This window comes from Balaenoptera musculus, chromosome 1, assembly GCF_009873245.2.
Source record: "Balaenoptera musculus isolate JJ_BM4_2016_0621 chromosome 1, mBalMus1.pri.v3, whole genome shotgun sequence".
Classification (NCBI taxonomy): Eukaryota; Metazoa; Chordata; class Mammalia; order Artiodactyla; family Balaenopteridae; genus Balaenoptera; species Balaenoptera musculus.
The window spans coordinates 106,362,810-106,381,410 of NC_045785.1; the positions used below are offsets into that span (position 1 = coordinate 106,362,810).

Here is an 18,601-nt window from a genome sequence, read left to right on the forward strand (position 1 = left end):
GGATCCCTCCCAGGGGTTCCAACTCCAGACTAAGATCACTGACACTTTAGGGGCCCCAATTATGTTAATTCCAAGGAGGGAGGATTTTGCCATCTTGTGGTTGGCAGATATATTTACAAACTTACTGTCTCAGGCCAGCCCCGTCTCCCCAGGCATGATATCCAGGTATAATATTCCTAACGACCAAGTCTTACTTGTGATGCCCAAGTGATATAACTATGTCAGCACAAAATCTGAGCTCTTGTTTACAGCTGGGAGTTTCAGTGTGGCCTGGAGTCAGGTTCTCTGCAGCAACAGGAGTGTAGCCTGTGCTAATCTGCACGGGGGCTTCCAGGTCCTCAGTGTTCCCACCTCATGGCCCATCCTGAGCCATTACCTGCTGGAGGGATTGAGAGGCTTTAACGAGGGAAATCTGCTCCAAAAATACTTGAGAAGACTGTAGAGTCCTATTTGGAGTTGTAAAGAGCCACAAAACACAGGGTGCTTTAGGCCTTCTGACCACTGACAGAGAGCCTGTTTTTCTTCCCAGAGAGAGTCCATGAAAAGGGAGCTTCTGGAACTGAGAACCAAACTATCCAAACAGGAGAGTCTCCTTCAGAGCACAGCTGAGCATCTGAAGACCGCCAACCAGCAGAAGGAGAGCATGGAACAGTTCATCTTCAGCCAGTGTGGGTGCCCCCAGCCAGGGAATGGGACAGGAAACGGGGGTCCTTCCAGGTTCTCCACCTGTGCTGTGAATGGACAGAGACCAGAGAGGTTAGGGGACGGGGGAGACTGATGTGACGTCTCTAAACCTCCTGTGCCATCAGTAATCGTGGAGGCAGAGGAGGGGACACGGGGTGGGGGGGCAGCAGGAGACCCCGAGCTGAGTGTGCAGAAAGACAAGCTTTAGAACACAAACCCAATGCAAGCGTGGGCCCACTGGTAATTTCTGCCTTTGGGGCTGTTTTCTTGTTTCAGTGACCAGGACACACGATGTTTTGAAGAAGGCAAGGACAAATTTGGAGGTAAGGAAACTACTGCACCAGTCGGAGCCATAGAGCCCGCCCCAAACTTATCACCATCTGTCATCAGAGTGTGCAGGTGATCCTTGACCTGCTCTGACCTTCCAGGAGGAGATTTCGGTCCATCTGTGGGAGCTCAGGTCCTCAATGAGCATCCCTCTAGATTCCATCCCCATCAGCCCTCCACCCCAATCAGCAACCTCCCTTGACCTCTTGATTGACTCTTACTTTGTCATCATCTTCTCTCCTTACTCCAATTCTGTCTCCTTTATACCAGGTCAGGAGTGGGGAGAAATGCAGTTCAGTTGATTCTTGAGGTCAGAGGACATATGGGGTCTGCCTCTGAAGGAGCTTTCAGTAAAGGGATCCTGAGTCCTGTCATGTGTTCTGGGGTTTCCTATACCACCTTATGAAAAAATAACAGCAAGATATAACTTTTTAAATTGATTTCACTGTATACTATCATGGTGAAGAAAGCAACTTGATTTGGACATATCTTTTTCTGTTAGAAATAACACAAAAGAAAATTGTTGGGTCTTATTGATCTAAAAGAGAATATGGTAATAATAAAAACTAAAACTTAAAGGGAAAGATTTTATATATATGGCAGACATTCTCAATGTTTATTTAAAACAGTAACATATTCTCTAGCAAGCTCTTTGAAGAAAACGTGAGGTGTTAAAAATGGCTTAAAAATCAGAAGCTAGTGGGGCCGGGTCAAGATGGCAGAATAAAAGGATGTGGAGCTCACGTCGCACAGATACATCAAAAATACATCTACATGTGGAACAGTTCTCACAGAATGCTTGCTGAATGCTGACAGAAGATCTCATAAAACCAAAATTGCAAGAAAGATCACCACATTACTGGGTAGGACAAAAGGGAAAAAAAAAAAGGAATCGGGACAGGACCTGCGTCCCTGGGAGGGAGCTGTGAAAGAGGAAATATTCCGTCACCCTAGGAAACCCGTTCATTGGCAGGGAGATCAGCCAGGACAGAAGGAAGCTTCAGAGGCTCAGAGAAGAGTGCAGCAGCCAGTTTGCAGCAGGCAAAACAGAGACAGACCAGCACAGAGGGGCCGTGCCACCTCCCTGCACTCCCCAGCCCAAGACACGCACTGGCTGGTATACGCAGAGGCAGAGGACTGAAACTCGGGCTTCAGGGGACAGACCCAGAGAGAGGACTGGGGTTGGCTGTGTAAAGACAGTCTGAAGGGGCTGGCGTGTGGTCCAAGCCACAACCAGCAGTATGGGCAGGAGGATGCCCAGGGTCCAGCATTGCAGCCCCACTGTTAACACGCTCACTAAGGGAGGGGCGGGGCCTGCCATGGCAGCCTCATTCTGGTGTGCTCACAGTGGGCGCAGCTCCACCTCTAAGAGTTCTGAGAGCATACAAACACTGGTAGGTTGGCCCACACATGGAGTCAGTGCTGAAATCCAAGCCAATCCAAGTGGGAATTCAGAAGTAGGGCTGAAATCTGAGTCTTCTCCCTGTGGCTGTGCAATTCACAGATTGACCTGCTGCAGGTGGCTTTATAAACTCAGTGCCTGCAGGACATCTGAGAAGTTTACTGGTTATCCCATGGCTAGGGTGGGTGTTGTGATATGGGCTGGCTGCAGGCTCTTCTGGCACATATATGTGGAGATGAAGCCAGGATCTGGGCTGACTCAGTAGATACCACAGCGGACCCAGGCACACAACTATAGTAGTCCTGGTGCCTGACTTCAGCGGTTCTGTGCCAATGGATCTGTGCTAGTGGCTTTGTGAGCACAGTGACTGACAGACACCTGGGCCAATTGCCTGAATCCCCATGGTTGAGGCAAGGCCGAGGGCAGTGTCAAAAACAGTGTACTGTGTGAGCCCACACAAGAGGTGACAGGCAACACCACAGAGTGCACTTTCCAGTGGAAAGCCTCTAAGGATGAATACTCAGTGGCTCCTCTCTCAGCAGGAGTGCTCCAGTCCCACGTACCTCACACCACAGTTCAGAAATGGATCTGGGGGTGTCCACTTCAACAACTGGGGAGGAGACCCTGCATCGAACAGGGCTGTGACAACCACAGAGCAAAGAGGAGGCCACACTAAACATCCAGTGCAAGCTCTGGTCACCACAACAATTACATTCCCTATCAAGGGGATAATGGCCAGCACACACTGAGGAAAGACAAGGCAGGAATCCATACTAAAAATAGCCCTTGCACCAAAAATATTAGACTCACAGAGGCTACACAGGGATGCTCCCACATAAAAACAGCCCTTCAAGACCACAGGAGATAGAACTACCATATGACTCAGCAATCCCGGTACTGGGCATATATCCTGAGAAAACCATAATTCAAAAAGAGTCATGTACCACAATGTTCATTGCAGCTCTATTTACAATAGCCAGGACATGGAAGCAACCTAAGTGTCCATTGACAGATGAATGGATAAAGAAGATGTGGCACATATGTATAATGGAATATTACTCAGCCATAAAAAGAAACGAAATTGAGTTATTTGTAGTGAGGTGGATGGTCCTAGAGTCTGTCATACAGAGTGAAGTAAGTCAGAAAGAGAAAAACAAATACCATATGCTAACACATATATATGGGATCTAATTTTTTAAAAAAAAGGTTCTGACGAACCTAGGGGCAGGACAGGAATAAAGACAGATGTAGAGAATGGACTTGAGGACACATGGAGGGGGAAGGGTAAGCTGAGACGAAGTGAGAGAGTGGCATTGACATATATACACTACCAAATGTAAAATAGATAGCTAGTGGGAAGCAGCCGCATAGCACAGGGAGATAAGCTCGTGCTTTGTGACCAGCTAGAGAGGTGGGATAGGAAGGGTGGGAGGGAGATGCAAGAGGGAGGGGATATGGGGATATATGTATATGTATAGCTGATTCACTTTCTTATACAGAAGCAACTGACAAAACAATGTAAAGTAATTATACTCCAATAAAGATGTTAAAAAAAAAAAGACCACAGTATATAGCTGTTTCTCCTAAACTCATAGAGTCAGAGAAATATAAATGAAATGAAGAAGCAGAGGATCCACTCCCAATTAAAAGATCAAGAGAATTCCCCTGAAAGAACAATGAAAGTTACCTCTCCAGTCTACTAGACCCTGAGTTCAAAAAGGAGGTAATGAAAATGCTGAAGGAATTAAGAAAAACTATTGACAGAAATGCAGATTACTGTAAGAAGGAACTAGAAACTATAAAGAGGAGCCAATCAAAATTAGAAAACTCATTTGCTGAGACAAAAGCTGAGCTAAAGGCAATAAATAGCAAACTGGATAAGAAGAACAAATAAGTGATCTGGAAGACAGAATAATGAAAATCACCCAATCAGAACAGCAGACAGAAAGACAAATTTTAAAAAATGAAAGCAATATGCTAGATTGGTGGGATAATATAAAGTGTGCCAAGCTATGCATAATTGGCATCCCAGAAGGAAAAGAAAGAGAAAAGGGGATCAAAAATGTAAGAAATTATGGCTGAAAATTTCCCAAACCTAAAGAAGGAAACAGATATCCAGTTACAGGAAGAACAGAGGGTCCCAAAGAGATGAACCCAAACAGACCTATGCCAAGACATAGTATAATTAAAATGGCGAAAGTTAAAGAGAGGATTCTAAACATATCAAAGAAAAACAAAGAGTTAATTAAAAGGGAACCCTCATATAGAGCTATCAGCTGATTTCTCTACAGAAACGTAGCAGGACAGAAGGGAGTGCAAGATATACTCAAAGTCCTGAAAGGGAAACCTGCAACCTAGGATACTCTACACAGCAAGATTATCATTTAGAATAGAAGAAGAGATAACGAATTTCTCAGACAAGCAAAAACTAAAAGAATTCAGCAATACTAAGCTTACCTCCTCAAAAACTATTGAAAGACCTTCTCTAAATAGAAAAAAAGCAGAAATCTATAGGAAAGAAAATCACAACTGGAAAGTAAATCACTTAAATAAGCTAGTACACAGATTTTTAAAACAGCAAAAAAAAATTTTGTGAAAGTGATGATAACTACAAGGAACAGCAAAAGGGATAAACACGAAGATGTAAAAGAGGACATCAAAATCGTAAAATGTGGGGGAGGAGAGTAAGAAAATGTAGATCTTTTTTTAGAATGTGTTTGAGCCTATATGACTACAGGTCTAAAGCAAGTAGATATAGTAATGGGTTAATATACTTGAAAAACAGGGTCACCACAAATCAAAAACATACAATAGATTCACAACAATCAAAAAGAAGAGAAGACAAGCATAATACATAAGACAATCATCAAACAGCAAACGGAAAAACAACAAAGAAGAAATACAAAATCAAATGGAAAACAAGGTTTAAAATAGCAATAAATACCCATCTATCAATAATCACCTTAAATGTCAAAGGACTAAATGCTCCGATCAAAAGACATAGAATGGCACATTTGATAAAAAAAACAATATGCTGCATACAAGAGACCCACTTTAGGATGAAGAACACACATAGATTGAAAGTAAGGGGATGGAAAAAAATATTTCATGCAAATGGAAATGACAAGAAAGTGAGGATAAGAATACTATATCAGACAAAATAGACTTTAAAACAAAAGCCATAAAGAAAGATAAAGAAGGACACTGTATAATGATAAAAGGATCAATACAAAAAGAGGATATTACACTCGTTAACATATATGTACCCAATATAGGAACACCTAAATACACTAAAAAATACTAACAAATATAAAGGGAGAAAATGATGAGAAGATGGCGGAGTAGAAGGACGTGTGCTCACTCCCTCTTGCAAGAGCACCAGAATCACAACTAACTGCTGAACAATCATCAACAGGAGGACACTGGAACTCACCAAAAAAGAAGCCCCACATCCAAGGACAGGGGAGAAGCCACAGTAAAACGGTAGCGGGGTGCAATCACAATAAAATCAAATCCCATGGCTGCTGGGTGGTTGACTCTCAAACTGGAGGACTTACACCACAGAGGTCCACCCACTGGAGAGAAGGTTCTGAGCCCCACATCAGGTTTCCCAACCAGGGGGTCCAGCAACGGGAGGAGGAATTCCTAGAGAATCAGACTTTGAAGGCTGCTGGGATTTGATTGCAGGATTTCGACAGGACTGGGGGAAGAAGAGACTCCACTCTTGGAGGACATGTACAAAGTAGTGTGTGCATCAGGACCCAGGGAGGGAGCAGTAACCCCATGGGAGACTGAACTGGACCTACCTGCTACTGTTGGAGGGTCTTCTGCAGAGGCGGGGGTTGGCAGTGGCTCACCACAGGGACAAGGACACTGGCAGCATAACTTCTGGGAAGTACTCCTTGGTGTGAGCCCTCCCGGAGTCTGCCATTAGCCCCACCAAAGAGCCTGTAGCCTCCAGGGCTGGGTTGCCTCAGGCCAAAAAACCAACATGGAGGGAACCCAGCCCCACCCATCAGCAGACAAGCAGATTAAAGTTTTACTGAGCTCTGCCCACCAGAGCAACACCCAGCTCTACCCACCACCCATCCCTCTCATCAGGAGGCTTGCACAAGCCTCTTAGATAGTCTCATCCACCAGAGGGCAGACAGCAGAAGCAAGAAGAACCACAACTCTGCAGGCTGTGGAACAAAAACCACATTTGCAGAAAGATAGACAAAATAAAAAGGCAGAAGACTATGTACCAGATGAAGGGACAAGATAAAACCCCAGAAAAACAACTAAATGAAGTGGAGATAGGCAGAAAAATAATTCTTCCAGAAAAAGAATTGGGAATAATGATAGTGAAGATGATCCAGGACCTCGGAAAAAGAATGGAGGCAAAGATCTAGAAGATGCTTAACAAAGACATAGAAGAATTAAAGAACAAACACCTAGAAGAATTACAGAACAAACAAACAGAGATGAACAATACAGTAACTGAAATGAAAAATACACTAGAAGGAATCAATAGCAGAATAATGAAGGCAGAAGAACGAATAAGTGACCTGGAAGACAGAATGGTAGAATTCACTGCCATGGAACAGAATAAAGAAAAAAGAATGAAAAGAAATGAAGACAGCTTAAGAGACTTCTGGGACAACATTAAACACAACATTTGCTTTATAGGGGTCCGAGAAGGAGAAGAGAGAGAGAAAGGACCAGAGAAAATATTTGAAGACGTTATAGTTGAAAACTTCCCTAACATGGGAAAGGAAATAGCCATCCAAGTCCAGGAAGCACAGAGAGTTCCAGGCAGGATACAGCCAAGGAGAAACACGCCAAGACACATAGTAATCAAATTGACAAAAATTATAGATGAAGAAAAATTATCAAAAGCAACAAGGGAAAAATGACAAATAACATACAAGGGAACTCCCATAAGGTTAACAGCTGATTTCTCAGCAGAAACTCTGCAAGCCAGAAGGAAGTGGCACGATATATTTAAAGTGATGGAAGGAAAGATCCTACAATGAAGATTACTCTACCCAGCAAGGATCTCATTCAGATTCAACAGAGAAATCAAAAGCTTTACAGACAAGCCAAAGCTAAGAGAATTCAGCACCACCAAACCAGCTGTACAACAAATGCTAAAGGAACTTCTCTAAGTGGGAAACACAAGAGAAGAAAGGACCTACAAAAACAAACCCAAAACAATTAAGAAAATGGTAATACAAACGCACATATTGATAATTACCTTAAATGTGAATGGATTAAATGCTCCAACTAAAAGACACAGGCTCACTGAATGGATATTAAAACCAGACCCATGTATATGCTATCTACAAGAGACCCACTTCAGACCTAGGGACACATACAGACTGAAAGTGAGGGGATGGAAAAAGATATTCCATGCAAATGGAAATCAAAAGAAAGCTGGAGTAGCAATTCTCATATCAGACAAAATAGACTTTGAAATAAAGAATGTTACAAGAGACAAGGAAGGACACCACAGAATGATCAAGGAATCAATCCAAGAAGAAGATATAACAATTATAAATATATATGCATGCAATATAGGAGCACCTCAATACATAAGGTAAATGCTAACAGCTATAAAAGAGGAAATCGACAGTAACACAATAATAGTGGGGGACTTTAACACCTAACTTACACCAATGGACAGATCATCCAGACAGAAAATTAATAAGGAAATACAAGCTTAAAATGACACAATAGATCAGATAGATTTAATTGATATTTATAGGACATTCCATCCAAAAACAGCAGATTACACTTTCTTCTCAAGTGCACATGGAACATTCTCCAGAATAGATCACATCATGGGTCACAAATCAAGCCTCAGTTAATTTAAGAAAATTGAAATTCATATCAAGAATCTTTTCTGACCACAACGTGATGAGATTAGAAGTCAATTACAGGGGGAAAAAAACATAAAAAACACAAACACAAGGAGGCTAAACAATAAGTTACTAAATGACCAAGAGAGCATTGAAGAAATCAAAGAAGGGGCTTCCCTGGTGGCAGAGTGGTTAAGAATCTGCCTGCCAATGCCGGGGACATGGGTTCGAGCCCCGGTCCAGGGAGATACCACATGTCATGGAGCAACTAAGCAAATAAGAAATCTAACCTTACACCTAAAGGAAGTAGAGAAAGAAGAACAATGAAAACCCAAAGGTAGTAGAAGGAAAGAAATCATAAAGATCAGAGCAGAAATAAATGAAATAGAAACAAAGAAAACAATAGCAAAGATCAATAAAACTAAAAGCTGGTTCTTTGAGAAGATAAATAAAATTGATAAACCATTAGCTAGACTCATCAAGAAAAAGAGGGAGAGGACTCAAATCAATAAAATTAGAAATGAAAAAGGAGAAGTTACAACAGACACCACAGAAATACAAAGCATCCTAAGAGACTACTACAAGCAACTCTATGCCAATAAAATAGACAACCTGGAAGAAATGGACAAATTCTTAGAAAGGTATAACCTTCCAAGACTGAACCAGGAAGAAACAGAAAATATGAACAGACCAATCACAAGTAATGAAATTGAAACTGTGATTAAAAATCTTCCAACAAAGAAAAGTCCAGGACCAGATGGCTTCACAGGGGAATTCTATCAAACATTTAGAGAAGAGCTAACACCCATCCTTCTCAAACTCTTCCAAAAAATTGCAGAGGAAGGAACACTCCCAAACTCATTCTAGGAGGTCACCATCACCCTGACACCGAAACCAGACAGAGAGACTACAACAAAAGAAAATTACAGACCAATATCACTGATGAACATAGATGCAAAAATCTTCAACAAAATACTAGCAAACAGAATCCAACAACACATTAAAAGGATCATACACCACGATCAAGTGGGATTTTTCCCAGGGATGCAAGGATTCCTCAGTATACGCAAATCAAACAATGTGATACACCATATTAACAAATTGAAGAATAAAAACCATATGATCATCTCAATAGATGCAGAAAAAGCTTTTGACAAAATTCAACACCCATTTATGACGAAAACTCTCCAGAAAGTGGGCATAGAGGGAACCTACCTCAACATCATAAGGGCCATATATGACAAACCCACAGCAAACATCATTCTCAATGGTGAAAACCTGAAAGCATTTCCTCTAAGATCAGGAACAAGACAAGGATGTCCACTCTCGCTACTGTTATTCAACATAGTTTTGGAGGTCCTAGGCATGGCAATCAGAGAAGAAGAAGTAATAAAAGGAATACAAATTGGAAAAGAAGTAAAACTGTCACGGTTTGCAGATGACATGATTCTACACATAGAAAATCCTAAAGATGCTTCCAGAAAACTCCTAGAGCTCTTCAATGAATTTGGTAAAGCTTCAGGATACAAAATTAACACAGAGAAATCTCTTGCACTTCTATACACTCACAACAAAAGATCAGAAAGAGAAATTAAGGAAACAATCCCATCTACCATCACATCAAAAAGAATAAAATACCTAGGTATAAACCTACCTAAGGAGGCAAAAGACCTGTACTCTGAAATCTATGACTCTGATGAAAGAAATCAAAGATGACACAAACAGATAAAAAGATATTCCATGTTCTTGGACTGGAAGAATCAATATTGTCAAAATTACTATACTACCCAAAGCAATCTGCAGATTTAATGCAATTGCTATCAAATTACCAATGCCATTTTTCACAGAATTAGAACAAAAATTTTTGTAATTTGTATGGAAACACAAAAGACCCCAAATAGCCAAAGCAATCTCGAGAAAGAAAAACGAAGCTGGAGGAATCAGGCTCCCCATCTTGAGACTATAATACAAAGCTACAGTAATCAAAGCAGTATGGTACTGGCACAAAAACAGACTTATAGATCAATGGAACAGGGTAGAAATCCTACATATAAACCTATGCACCTATGGTCAATTAATCAACAACAAAGGAGGCAAGCCTATACAATGGATAAAAGGTAGTTACTTCAATAAGTGGTGCTAGGAAAACTGGACAGCTACATGTAAAAGAATGAAATTAGAACACTCCCTCACACCACACACAAAAATAAACTCAAGATGGATTAAAGACCTAAATGTAATACCAGACACTATAAAACTCTGAGAGGAAAACATAGGAAGAACACTCTTTGACATAAATCACAGCAAGATCTTTTTTGACCCACCTCCTAGAGTAATGAAAATAAAAACAAAAATAAACAAATGTGACCTAATGAAACTTAAAAGTTTTGCACAGCAAAGGAAACCATAAACAAAACGAAAGGACAACCTTCAGAATGGGAGAAATTATTTGCAAATGAAGAAACGGACAAGGGATTAATCTAAAAATTTACAAACAGCTCGTGCAGCTCAATATCAAAAAAACAAACAACCCAATCAATCAAAAAATGGACAGAAGACCTAAATAGAGATTTCTCCAAAGAAGACATACCGATGGGGCTTCCCTGGTGGCACAGTGGTTGGGAATCTGCCTGCTAATGCAGGGGACACGGGTTTGAGCCCTTGTCTGGGAGGATCCCACATGCCACAGAGCAACTGGGCCCGTGAGCCACAACTACTGAGCCTGTGCGTCTGGAGCCTGTGCTCCGCAACAAGAGAGGCCACGATAGTGAGAGGCCTGCACACCGAGATGAAGAGTGGCCCCCGCTCGCCGCAACTGGAGAAAGCCCTCGCACAGAAACGAAGACCCAACACAGCCAAAAATAAATAAATAAATAAATAAACAAATTTATATATTAAAAAAAAGACATACAGATGGCTAAAAAACACATGAAAGGCTGCTCAACATCACTAATTATTAGAGAAATGCAAATCAAAACTACAATGAGGTATCACCTCATACCCATTAGAATGGGCATCATCAGAAAATCTACAAACAATAAATGCTGGAGAGGGGTGGAGAAAAGGGAACCCTCTTGCACTGTTGGTGGGAATGTAAATTGATACAGCCACTTTGGAGAACGGTATGGAGGTTCCTTAAAAAACTAAAAATAGAATTACCGTGTGACCCAGCAATCCCACTACTGGGCATATACCCAGAGAAAACCATAATTCAAAAAGACACATGCACCCCAATGTTCACTGCAGCGCTATTTACAATAGCAAGGTCAGGGAAGCAACATAAATGCCCATCGACAGATGAATGGATAAAGAAGATGTGGTACATATATACAATGAAGTATTACTCAGCCATAAAAAGGAACGAAATTAGGTCATTTGTAGAGACGTGGATGGACCTAGAGACTGTCATACAGAGTGAAGTAAGTCAGAAAGAGAAAAACAAATATCGTATATTAACGCATATATATGGAATCCAGAAAAATGGTACAGATGAACAGGTTTGCAAGGCAGAAATAGAGACACAGATGTAGAGAACAAACGTATGGACACCAAGGTGGGAAAGTGGCGGGGTGTGTTGACGGTGGTGGGATGAATTGGGAGATTGGGACTGACATATATACACTAATATATATAAAATAGATTACTAATAAGAACCTGCTGTATACAAATAAATAAATAAAAGGAAAAGAAAAGAAAAGATAATGATGGGAATACAATAAGGGACATTAACACTCTGCTGACATCAATGGACAGATCTTCTACACAGAAAAATCAATAAGGCAACAGAGATCCTACATGACACAATAGAACACTTAGGCTTAATTGATATTTTCAGAATATTACATCAAAAAAAAAAGCCCAGAATACACATTCTTTTCAAGTGCATATGGAACATTCTCTATGATTGACCACATACTAGGACACAAAACAATCCTCAACAAATTTATTATGATAGAAATTATTTCAAGCATGTTTTCTGACCACAATGGGATGAAACTACAAATCAACCACAGAAAGAGAAATGAGAAAACGATTACATGGAGACTAAACAACATGGTGCTAAAAAAACCAATGGGTGAACGATGAAAGCAAAGAGGAAATTTAAAAAATACCTTGAGATAAATGACAATGAAAACACAACCATACAAAATCTATGGGATGCAGCAAAAGCAGTTCTTAGAGGAAAGTTCATAGCAATACAGGCCTTCCTCAAAAACAAGAAAAATCTGACATAAACAACTTAACCTACCACCTAGAAGAATTAGAAAAAGAAGAACAAATAAAACCTAAAGTCAGCAGAAGGAAGGAAATAATAAAGATCAGAGAGGAAATAAATAAAATAGAGATTAAAAAGTAGAAAAAAATCAATAAAACCTAAACCTACTTCTTTGAAACCATAAACCAAATCAAACTTCTGGCCAGGCTTACCAAGAAGAAAAGAGAGAAGATCAAAATAAACAAATAAGAAAATAAGAGAAGAAAAACAACTGATACTGTGAAATATTGTAAAAGAGTACAACCTTTTGTTGTAAATTGGACAACCTAGAAGAAATGGACAAGTCTCCAAAAAACAGACAGCCCACCAAAACCAAATCAGGAAGAACAGATGATCTGAACAGACTGATTACTAGAAGTGAAATAGAATCTGTAATAATAATAATTTTTAAAAACTCTCTGCCAAGAAAAGTCCAGGACCAGATGGCTTCACTAAGGAATTCTTCCAAACATACAAAGAAGAACTTATACTGATCCTTCTCAAACTCTTCCAAAAGACTGAAAAGGAGGGAACACTCCCAAAATCATTCTATGAAGCCACCATTATCCTGACCCCAAAACCAGACAAAGACAATACCAAAAAAGAAAATTACAGGTCAATATCTTTGATGAATATAGATGAAAAAATTCTCAGTAAAATATTAGCAAAGCAAATCCAACAACACATAAAAAAGATCATACACCATGATCAAGTTGGATTTATCTCAGGGTCACAAGGATCGTTCAACATGTGCAATTCAATCAATGTGATACACCACATCAACAAAAGAAAAGACAAAAACCACTTGATCATCTCAAAAGATTCAGAAAAAGCATTTGACAAAATTCAACTTTCATTCATGATAAAAACTCACCAAAGTGGGTACAGAGAGAACATATCTCAACATAATAAAAGCCATTTATGAGAAACCCACAGCCAACATAATATTCAATGGTAAAAACCTGAAAGCCTTCCCACTAAATTCCAGAATAAGACAAGGATGGTCACTGTCACCACTTCTATTCAATATAGTATTGGAATCCTAACCACAGCAATCAGACAAGGAAAAGAAAAGATATCCAAATTGGAAGAGAAAGGTGAAATTATCATTATATGCAGATGACATAATACTGTATATAGAAAACCCTGAAGACTCCACAGAAAAACTACTAGAACTGATAAATGAATTCAGCAAGGTAGCAAGATACAAGATTAACATACAGATCTGTTGCATTTCTTTACACTAACAATGAAATATCGGAAAAGGAAAACAATCCCTTTTAAAATCACATTAAAAAAAACCTTAGGAATAAACCTGACCAAGGAAGTGAAAGACTCATATGCTGAGAACTATAGAACATTGATATAGGAAACTGAAGGTAATTCAAAGAAATGGAAAGATATCCCATTCCCTGGGATTGGAAGAATTAATATTGTTAAAATGGCCATACTACCCAAAGCAAACTACAGATTTAATGTGATCCATATCAAATTACCCATGACATTTTTCATTATAACGAGGACAAATAATCCTAAAATTTATATGGAGCCACAAAAGACCCAGAATTGCCAAAGCAGTCATGAGGGAAAAGAACAAAGCTGGAGGCATAACCCTCCCAGACTTCAGACAATACTACAATCCAACAGAAATCAAAACAGCATGCAACTGGCACAAAAACAGACATATGGAGCAGTGGAACAGAATAGAGAGCCCAGAAATAAACCCAAACACTTACAATCAATTAATCTTAGACAAAGGAGGCTACAATATACAATGGAGAAAAGACACTCTCTTCAGCAAATGGTATTGGGAAAGCTGGATAGCCATATGTAAATCAATGAATTTAAAACATACCCTCACACCATATACAAAAATAAACTCAAAATGGCTTAAAGACTTAAATATAAGACATCGCACCATAAAACTCCAAGAAGAGAAGATAGGCAAAACATTCTCTGACATAAATCATACCAATGTTTTCATAGATCAATCTCCCAAGGCAATAGAAATAAAAGCAAAAATAAACAAATGGGACCTAATCCAATTTATAAGCTTTTGCACAGCAAAGGAAACCATAAGCAAACCAAAAAATCAACCTATGGACTGGGAGAAAATATTTCCAAATGATGCAACTGACAAGGGCTTAATTTCCAAAATATACAAACAGCTCATAAAACTCAGTAACAAAAAAAACCAAACAAAATGGGCAGAAGACCAAAATAGACATTTCTCCGAAGAAGACAAACAGATTGCTAATAGGCACATGAAAAGATGCTCAACATCACTAATTATTAGAGAAATGCAAATCAAAATTACAATGAAGTACCATCTCACACCAGTCGGGATGGCCATCATTAAAAAGTCTACAAATAACAAATGCTGAAGAGGATGTGGAGAAAAGGGAACCCTCTTACACTGTTGGTGGAAATGTAAATTGGTGCGGCCACTATGGAAAACAGTAAGGAGGATCCTTAAAAAACTAAAAACAGTGTTGCCATATGATCCAGTGATCCCACTCCCAGGAATATATTCAGAGAAAACTATAATTTGAAAAGATACATGCACCCTAATGTTCACAGCAGTACTATTTACAATAGCCAAGACATGGAAGCAACCTAAAGGTGCATCGACAGATGAATGGATAAAGAAGATGTGGTAGATATACACAATGGAATATTACTCAGCCATAAAAAAGAATGAAATAATGTCATTTGCAGCAACATGGATGGACCTAGAGATTATCTTACTAAATGAAGTAAGTCAGAAAGGGAAAGACAAATATCATGATATCACTTATATATGGAATCTAAGATATGACACAAATTAACTTATTTACAAAAGAGAAATAGGCTCACGGACATAGAAAACAAACTTATGGTTACCAAAGGGGAAAAGGGGTGGGGGATGGATAAATTAGAAATTTGGGATTAGCAGATACAAACTATAAATAAAGTAGAAAAATAGATAAAAAATAAGGTCCTACTGTATAGTACAGGGAACATTATTCAATCTCCTGTTATAAACCATAATTGAAAAGAACATGAAAAAGAATATATATCACTGAATCACTGTGCTGTACACCAGAAACTAACATAACATTGTATATCAACTATACTTCAATAAAAAAGAAAAGAAAAAATTTAAAAAATCAGAAAATAAAACTTTTACCTTGGACTTTAAAGCTTTGCCATAAGCTATTGAGCATATTCGTAAGATTGTTCCTAAATGTTCCTCAGAGAATGTGGAGCCCACAGTGTGAATAGGGGCTGGGCCATGATTTATTTATTTTTTTATTTTTGGTAATTCCTTATGTTTTCCTCTGATGATTCCTTTCTTTCCTGAGCCTTTTTAGAAGAACACTCAACATTGCCTCTATAAAGCCTTATTCCTCTCCCAGCAAAGGTAACCCAACAACCTCTCATACTCGCTGGCTTCACCAGTTTGGAAGTTTCCTCTCTACTTTCCCTAGACCACTGGAAAGGCCCCAAGCCTGGGATCTAATCCCCGGCTTGTGATTAACTGGCTGCGTGGCTTTGGCTGGCCCCAGTCTCTGTGAGCCTGCTGACCCTCATCTGTAAGAGGCGGCACTAGACTTAGATGATCTCTGAGGTCCCTGCTGACCTGGCCCCTCCCTCTCCTCATCAAGTAAACGGAACATAAATTTAACAGGGGGACGTCCCTGCAAAATGCTCTCTCCTTCCTACAACAGGCTGCTTCTATATATGCCTGTTTCATACTAAGCACTTCTTTTCCTGGGAAATCACAAAAGCCATCCTTTCGCTCCAAAGTGAACTGGAGAGTGAACTGACCCCTGACGAGGGAGTGGTAGGATCCGGCCACTGGGTGTGCAGTGGCTTTGAGCAGAGATATGACCACGGGAGGTGGTGGGAAGCTTTTCCTCTAAACTGGTGGCCCCAGTTGCTCCTCCAGACCTCAGCGCGTCCCCTCAGCTCATCCTCGTGACAGGCTCCCAGCGTGCTCCCGGCTTCTGTCACCACTCAGCACTCTCTCCAGCCTCAGTTAGCCACCAGCAGGGCCTAATAATGGAGTCCTACTTTGATAGTGGTATTTTGGCCTCCAGGTGAAATCCCTAAGGGCTCTGCCATGCACTCCAGTCCTGTGACCCTTGCCTTCCAGGAGCCATGCAAGATGCAAAGCCACCAAAGGTCCTTAAAACTGCAAGAAGGATGGGCCTGCCCCCCTTCTTCACAGCTCCCTGTCTGCTGAGGAGGATCTGGGCCCCACTCCTCCACACCTGCTGGAGGGTCTGGAAGGAGTCAGAGATGTGGCCTGGTGGGGCAGGGCGAAAGGCAGAGGGCCTCTCCTGCAGTTGTTGAGGAACAACCAGCCAAGGTCCACCGGGCCCAGCACTAAGCAAAACAGGCATCGTTGATAGAGGACCTTGTGGCACTGCTTCTGAACACCCCAGGGGCTTGGGAACCAGCAACAGCACATTTCTCGCCTCATCCTCCGAGGGTCAGCTCGGGGGAAACGGGACCTGCTTCCTAGCAATGGAGCATGTGGTCCCCACGCTGGAGCTCCACGGCAGATCGAAAAGCTCAGGACTGAGCAGCGGTGCCCCGCAGGACAGTGTCGGCAGGGGCCCGACGACCTGACCCGGGGCCAGCGCGGCTGGGTCACAGTCAGGCTGGGCGTCGGTCTACACTGCAGCACCTGAGTTCTTTGAACCCACGTGGTGAGAGCAGTGATCCCCAGATGCCGTCTCGTGCTTAGCCTAGACCTCCTATTTCTATTCTTTTATGATCTCCAAGAAGTGTACTGACCTCACTCTAAATATACTGTCCAATTTTGTCATCCTAACTTCTCTCTGGGATTTGGGACTAATGGCCACAACAAGCTCATTGGAAGTCTTGTGTAAAGCAAACCAGTGATCTTTTTTTTTTTTTTTTTTTTTAAACATCTTTATTGAAGTATAATTGCCTTACAATAGTGTGTTAGCTTCTGCTTTATAACAAAGTGAATCAGTTATACATATACAATATGTTCCCATTTCTCTTCCCTCTTGCCTCTCCCTCCCTCCCACCCTCCCCATCCCACCCCTCTAGGTGGTCACAAAGCACCGAGCTGATCTCCCTGTGCTATGCGGCTGCTTCCCACTAGCTATCTATTTTACATTTGGTAGTGTACATATGTCCATGACACTCTCTCACCCTGTCACATCTCACCCCACCCCCTCCCCATATCCTCAAGTCCATTCTCTAGTAGGTCTGTGTCTTTATTCCCGTCTTGCCACTAGGTTCTTCATGGCCTTTTTTTTTTTTTTCCTTAGATTCCGTATATATGTGTTAGCATACTGTATTTGTTTTTCTCTTTCTGACTTACTTCACTCTGTATGACAGACTCTAACTCCATCCACCTCATTACAAATACCTCCATTTCATTTCTTTTTATGGCTGAGTAATATTCCATTGTATATATGTGCCACATCTTCTTTATCCATTCATCTGTCGATGGACATTTAGGTTGCTTCCAGGTCCTGGCTATTGTAAATAGAGCTGCAATGAACATTGTGGTACATGACTCTTTTTGACCTATGGTTTTCTCAGGGTATATGCCCAGTAGTGGGATTGCCGGGTCGTATGGTAGTTCTATTTTTAGTTTTTTAAGGAACCTCCATACTGTTCTCCATAGTGGCTGTATCAATTTACATTCCCACCAACAGTGCAAGAGTGTTCCCTTTCCTCCACACCCTCTCCAGCATTTATTGTTTCTAGATTTTTTGATGATGGCCATTCTGACCGGTGTGAGATGATATCTCATTGTAGTTTTTTTTTTTTTTTTTTTTTTTTTAATTTATTTTATTTATGTATTTTTGGCTGTGTTGGGTCTTCGTTGCTGCACACGGGCTTTCTCTAGTTGTGGCTCACGGGCTCTACAGCGCCGGCTCAGTAGTTGTGATGCACGGGCTTAGCTGCTCCGCGGCATGTGGGATCTTCCCGGACCAGGGCTCGAACCCGTGTCCCCTGCATTGGCAGGCGGATTCTTAACCACTGCGCCATCAGGGAAGTCCCTCATTGTAGTTTTGATTTGCATTTCTCTAATGATTAATGATGTTGAGCATTCTTTCATGT

General features: G+C 40.8%; 1 long non-coding RNA gene across 2 annotated transcripts; it reads left to right on the plus strand.

The window, feature by feature from the left end:
• The first annotated feature begins 540 nt into the window (after positions 1 to 540).
• On the plus strand, positions 541 to 16,676 carry LOC118905571. Of its 2 annotated transcripts, none has more exons than XR_005022279.1 (3): positions 541 to 668; positions 961 to 1,007; positions 16,591 to 16,676. It is a non-coding gene; the product is annotated as an uncharacterized LOC118905571 (long non-coding RNA). The 2 variants fall into 2 exon arrangements; XR_005022285.1 differs by lacking the exon at positions 16,591 to 16,676 and adding an exon at positions 15,853 to 15,870.
• The last annotated feature ends 1,925 nt before the right edge of the window (positions 16,677 to 18,601 follow it).